At 31.5% G+C, this 6955-nt stretch overlaps 1 long non-coding RNA gene and 1 other non-coding gene across 3 annotated transcripts; both read left to right on the forward strand.

Annotated features, from left to right (window-relative positions):
- The first annotated feature begins 100 nt into the window (after positions 1–100).
- Positions 101–2874, forward strand: LOC116019423. 2 transcript variants are annotated; one of them, XR_004098714.1, is made up of 4 exons: positions 101–736; positions 1411–1484; positions 1667–1717; positions 2515–2874. It is a non-coding gene; the product is annotated as an uncharacterized LOC116019423 (long non-coding RNA). The 2 variants fall into 2 exon arrangements; XR_004098715.1 differs by having other exon boundaries at positions 2351–2868.
- Positions 2875–5308: 2434 nt separating this feature from the next.
- On the forward strand, positions 5309–5390 carry TRNAS-GCU. The gene has a single exon. It is a non-coding gene; the product is annotated as a tRNA-Ser (tRNA).
- Positions 5391–6955: the final 1565 nt, after the last annotated feature.

Below are 6955 nucleotides of genomic sequence, written 5' to 3' on the forward strand. Positions count from 1 at the left end.
ATATATATATATATATATATATATATATATATATATATATATATATATATATATATATATTCATTTATGTGTACATTATGTATGTATGTATATATTTTACAAAAAAAAAAAAAACAAACAAACAAATGGCGCCATACCCAAATTTTCGCCCCAAAATTTCACTAAGTGGCGCCATACCCAAATTTTCTTCTTCTATCTTTCTCTCAAAGTGGCGCATTCTTCTCCTTGCTTCTCTCTCAACCGCATATTTGTTCGTTCTCTTTCTCGCCACCGGGCCCTCTTCTACATCAAGCTGCTATGCCGCTATGCTGCTCTGAAGATGGCGTGTTCGTCCTCTTTGGGTGGTCCTCCGGTACCCCGGCCTTCAGAGGAGCTTTTGGGGTTTATGTCGTACTCCGGCGAGGTTTGCGTTTCTCCGTCTGTGCTTTTCTCTCCTATGTTCTTATAATCGTTCACGGTGGTGATATTCCCTGCATCTCCAGCGCTCTTGCCCTATAAGCTCCGATATTTGTTGTTGTTTTTGTGCAATCAGTTGAATGTATTTGTCTGATTCCTTTGGTTTTTATATTTTTGCTGTATATTCGAGCGGAATGCTTCAATCCATAAGCTGAAAATTGTTGCAGTGTTTCTTCATAGATTACGGACTTAGGGCTTTTGCGCAAGTTTATTTCATGCTTACATAATATGTGAGATTTCCCTAGCCCCTGTGGATGAAATCGGAATTTACTTTTGTGAGGTAAGTTTGCTGCAGTTACTTTTGATTATATTAGATCTTTGTCTAAATTGTTGTATGAATATAGCAGATCTATATGTAATCAATTTCGCAGCCATTATTATGCTTTCAAAGGAAATTCTTTATTGAACTATTATCTAATACCTTTACTCTCATTAAAGAAACTTAATACTTTTTGTGGGTTTGCTTGCTTGTTTTCACCACTAAGTCATGGGATGGTCTGACACAAATTTGATTTTGGTCTACATACAAATTCTTGAGAAATAAAAAACAAACTCCTCATGATCATATATACAAATTTATTTTGTCTAGTCTATCAATTTAATAGCTAAGCATTTTGGAGGCTTGAACTAGAAAAAGAAGAAAAGAGCAATGGTAAAAGAATTAAAGATGGGGGTAGCTGTAGCTTTATGTATCAAACTCCACTTTTCATAATGTTCTTGATTCTTGATTTTTTTTTATATCTAATACACTACTACAGGATTCCCTCAAATCCAATTTTCATTGTGCTCTATTCACGATTCCCTCAACTTTTCATGGTGTTGGTGATGACTTTAGAGATGATTGTAGTTGCTGACTGGTTCCCATCTGTGAATCGAATTATAGTTCTTAATGGTATTCAGATTGTTCTATTTTCATACTGGAAGTGCTTGACAATTTTCTTTCATGTGAAACAGTTACACAATTCCATTAGTGCAGTCTTGATGCTGGCTGTCATATGTAGTTTTGGTCACTGAAGCCAACTGAAAAGGTCCCCAAATAATTATGTTCACTCTGTTAGTTGTGTCAGTGTAGTTAGAATTGAAAACCTTTTTATATGTCCTGGAGCACTTAGAATAAGATAGCATCAATATATATCTATAGATTGTGTTTCAGTATGATCTTTCTAGAATTCCATATTCAGTTTATATAATCATGGGAATGGTGATGCAGGATCCAGGAAGTCTTGGCACGCTGCTTAGATCAGCATTGGCATTTAGATGGGTAATGAAATTCGACTATTTCCATTTTTGTTGCTTGTTGCTTGTTGCTTGTTGGCTGTGGGTATATATATTTTCTTTGTGTGCTACCAATTGATGTTTATATGCACTGATATCATTTACTTCTGTTGATTGGTGTCCATCTTTAGTCTTCCTAGTTCTTCTGCTTGTATTCCTAGTTAGTTGTGTTTCTACCCAATGTTCTTGAAGTTTATGAATAATGAATTTGAGAACCTGTTAAGTGCTTACACTATATATTTTCCTAAGTTTATGAATAATGAATTTATAGATGCCTTAAATATGTCTATGATCAATTAGGACACTTGGTGGATATCCTGGGAGGTAATGCACCTTTCTATGATCAGTTTATATGTGATGAAAATTGTGAAGATTTGCATAAAATGTGAGGTGCAATATGCTTATGAGAAACCATGCATATCTGGGTGGCAGATCAGGAGTTAAAAGGACGGACTGTAGAACAACAAATTTTAGAAATAAGCTTAGAATTCATATATATTGTTTTCATTTAAGGACATGATATTTGTTGTTGTTCCTTTAGAAGCTGCTTGCCCTCTTTTGATGTTCTAGTTTGGATAAATGTGGCTGGGATTTATGAGGTTCTTAAAATAATTTGCAGTCGAATACTGTTCTTGAAGCATTTGGAAGGGTCAAAACTGTTAGGAACAACTCTGTTTAGATTTGTTGGTTTTCTTCTTATGCTACTTGTACACACTTTAATGTTGCTAATGCTCATGTAGTCGTTTTGGTAAATTTGTTGAGATACAATCTGATCCTCTGTAGGTAATGAGCAACATTGTGGAACCTGCACTTGGATCTTCTTTTGTAGGTAATGAGCAACATTGTGCAAAAAACTAACATCAACTATTTTTTTTTGTTACAACTTTGACAGGCTAAACAATCCCAACATATGTTTTTGGGTTAGCTTGTTTATTGGGATTTATGTTTTGTATTAGTAGAATGTTAGCTACCAGCTCTTAGTTTATAATTTAGAATGCTAATCAACTCCAATTTAGAGGAGGATATTAGTTAGCCACTCCATAATATTAGTGATTTTTTTTTTTGAGTGATGAGGTCTATTTGTATTAAACTAATTATATATATGATGGATTGAATTTACTATTATATATTGGGTTATACTTATTTTGTATGCATAAGATTTGTAACAGGAAAATTATAAATTATACTTAGAACAATGTGATTTTTGACGAACATTGCAATGAACACTATTATGTAATATACAAATATTATATTATATTTTAATATTAACTACGACACAATTGACATATAATTGCGACAAACAAAAATATATTTAAAAAATTTGTGACATACTACACCGACAAACATATAACAAGTGCGACATTCGAATTGATGAATGATATTTAAAATTAATAAAATTGCGACATACATTTTGACAAAAAATTGGAAATGACGACGAATATGAACAAGTATTTGCAACGGTTGTAAAATTAATTGCGACAACAAATTAATACAAACAACAAACTAAGAAGCTTAATTGCGATGAACAAATGTATTATTTGCGACGTCTCGCGACAAACTAATGCGACTGATTTTGATTACAAATTGCGACAAAATTAAAATATATTGCGACAAAAATATGGTCGTCGGTGGTAATAATTAATTGCAACAAACAGTCGCAACTGAGCAATTGCGATTCGACCTGATGCGACGAACATGTTTTGTCGCAAAGTATGTCGCAATTTCTCTTTTGCGTCGAAATTGTGACTAATTGCGACGGAATCTGTCCGTCACTATAGCCATGTTTTTTAGTAGTGATACTTGGTAAATAAATATATAACATTATTTTGTATTATAACATTGATACAAAATATTTAATTACAAGATAGTGTAAAACAAAAACAATGAATAATGTAGTGAATATAATTAATTAATTAATTTGAAAGTAATGAATTTAATTTTTGCATTGTAGAAAATAAAGACTATATAACTAATGAAATTATATCTCTTTTTTTAATTTTTTTGATAATGAATAATTTTTGTTGTAGAATATAAAGACAATATAACTAATTAAATTATATCTCTTTTAAAAAAAATTGATAATGAATATTTTTTTTAATAAAGACATTGTAAACATCTAAATAAAAGAAATGCATAATTTATTTAATTTAATAAGACTATAAGAGTAATAGAATGTGTACTTAATTTTCAATAGTATACTCTAACATATTCTTAGTATATGTTTAACAATTATACCAACTATGATTAGGATGAGATTCGAACCTAAGACCTTTCTTATAGAAATTAATAGGTAAGTTAAAAGTTAACGGAATATTCCGTTACTAAAGTTAAAAGTTAACGGAATGTGAGTTATTTAAGGGAAGAGAATAATATAATAGAGGGTGAAGAAGGAAAATCATAAAAGATTATTAAAATCAAAATAATATGAACCATTCGTTTAAGTAAATAATTACATCAACATTTGTTTTTTCTTCCCGTTACAACCCTAACATTATTGGCTCTTATTAATATTGTATATATATATATGTAGATTTAGTTTCTTTAACATTTTTAAATAGTCAAATTTAGGTGGTGTTTGGTTGGAATATCTGAATCGAAATCAAATACTCAATAATTAAAATGAGTTTTAGCAAAAATAAACTCATTATTTGGTAGTAGATGAAATCAAAATAAGAATTAATATGTGTGGGTGACTTGAAAAATGAGACCTTTTCTCATTTTTCATTCAAAGAAACAAAAGTGGAATTTTATAAGGGAATTGACTTTTTCATTTCTTCATGATTCAAATCACATTCCAAGACAAAAAAACAATAGTAAAACAAACAAAGTAATTGAATTTGAATCCGATAGTATGGTTCAAACTTTTGAACCAAACGTCCCCTTAGTTGAAAGCATACGAAAAAATTCTTATCATTTAGATACTTTATTGAATTTCATCCTTTTACAAGTCAGAATATTTTACACATGCATGCATTTTAAGTGAATATAATGGATTCAAAAGTTTTGGAAAAAAAGATTATTTGGCTAAATTGTTAATATTAACAATAATAAGTTAAAATAGTAGTAAAGATGAAAAATTAATATGATCTGTACTTCGCCCTTTAATTGAAGCATCCTGGTGCGAACGGAGATTAATTTGAGTATAGTACATACTTAAATGTGTCTCCTATAGTTAGAGTTTATTAATGACACCTTATGGTGTGATAAAAAAAATAGGTCGTAACAGTAAAGATGAACAAATGAAAGTAGTATTAGCTGAATAAGAGTTATGAAGTAGGAATCAAATTTCATGGGATACAAAAGACAAAAGTGCGTTTCCCTTGTATGGATATTGGAATGATAGATGTAGTAAGTGGAATGAGGGAATGGATTAGGGAAGGTAGTTGAAGACAATGATTGTGCTTCCCAGAAAGACTGTAGTTGGGAATTGTAGGACTATGTCTATTAGGCCATCAAAATCAGCTTTAATTAATTTCTATTGTTAACATTCTCCAATGCAGTTTGTTTCTACTTCACCTAACATCTTCGTTTTTGATTAACTGTATTTAATATATTATGACATAAATCCCACATAACAGTCGCTTTGGCCGAGTGGTTAAGGCGTGTGCCTGCTAAGTACATGGGGTTTCCCCGCGAGAGTTCGAATCTCTCAGGCGACGACTTCGTGTTTTATTAGCATTGAGTTAAGAGTTCATCGGTTTTACTCATAGCGCTGATTTCATAATTTTATTAGCATTGAGTTGAGAGTTCACTTTTTTTCCTCATGCGTTCATGTGGTTCATTTTTTTCCCATGCAGTTTTTATTTATTTATTATTATTATAACTTTTTTTTTTCTCATAGCGCTTTGTCATTCATGTTGAAATCCACTTTCCATCACCTCTAAAAGCCAACCACAATGATTAATTTTTTTTTTTTTTGTTACAATTTGTGTGCAACTTACGACTTCTGAGGGTTTCCAAATGCGACGTCACAAGCAAAGCTCATTTTTATTATTAATTCTCCTACAAGCCCTAAAAAATCCTTCAACATTGTAACATACTTAACCTTCTCTCTAATATACTCTCTCTCCTACACCTCACCCCAAAACCCACAAAAAACTACCAATGTAAATGCTCTAAAGTCATATTGAAATTTGTCTTTTTCTTTTCACCGCTTCTATAGTCATGTTGAAATTCATTTTCTTTACCACTTTAGAAGTCATTAAATTCCAATTAATTCGAAATAAAGTGTAATCATTTTAGATGATGAGATAAACTTACAGTCACTACTCAATGTGTATTAGTTCGCAAACTTTATAGGAGAGGTAAATCGTAGTAAGAAGACCCATGAGACGAACTCAACTAAGATAATATTAGATAAAATCAAATTCATGATCTTTTAGTACGAGAATTATACACGACACACTCGACAACTCCCATCTTTTTGGCTCAAAATAAAGTGTAATTGAATCTTATACAATAAGCTCTTCTATGCAACTGTTATTTTATTGCCACTATTCAGCCTGTCAGCCTTAAGCCCTTTAACTTATTAGGTCCCCGGTAATAAAGGATGGATGGAACAGCTAAACTTGGCGTTTATAGAATTGAAAGAGAAGATAATGTTACTTCAGCTCAAAGGAAGTGGCCCTTCCAACTTCCAAGCAAACTATTCGTCTCGATTGCTTTTCATTTTTTGTTTTATGTTTTCCCAAAGCAAAATGATGATGGCATCGCAGGTACACTCCTAGGGAGCCTGGATCGTCACACCCAATTGTCATTCATGTTCTATTGTTTTTAATAAATGAGTCTCAAATTGTTCTCTTGACTATAGCCATTTGTTAATTTGTATTTTCACCTCTTTTTTTTGTAATTTAATTTGGTCCTTTGACTACTCAAATTCGTCCTATGTTAGGATTCAGTCAATTAGGCATTAAAACCTGGGGCAAATTCATCATTTCAGTTATTTTTCCCCTATTCTTCCTCATTCTCTCCCTAATTTGGTCCTCTAACTATAATATGTTAATTTCAAGACTATAATTTCAAGATTAATATAACTCGTTGAATTTCATCCTAATATTGAATTACATTTTTATCCCCTAGTAAATACTTCTAGTTTTGCCCAACAAATTATACCATAGACTAGAGTTTATCTTGAAATGTGAACATTGGTCCAAAATAACATCAAGATTATGTGCCTACAATTAACATATTATGCGCCTTCGTTAATTTTTTTGTGCCTAAAATA

Source organism: Ipomoea triloba, chromosome 5 (genome assembly GCF_003576645.1).
Source record: "Ipomoea triloba cultivar NCNSP0323 chromosome 5, ASM357664v1".
NCBI classification, from domain to species: domain Eukaryota; kingdom Viridiplantae; phylum Streptophyta; class Magnoliopsida; order Solanales; family Convolvulaceae; genus Ipomoea; species Ipomoea triloba.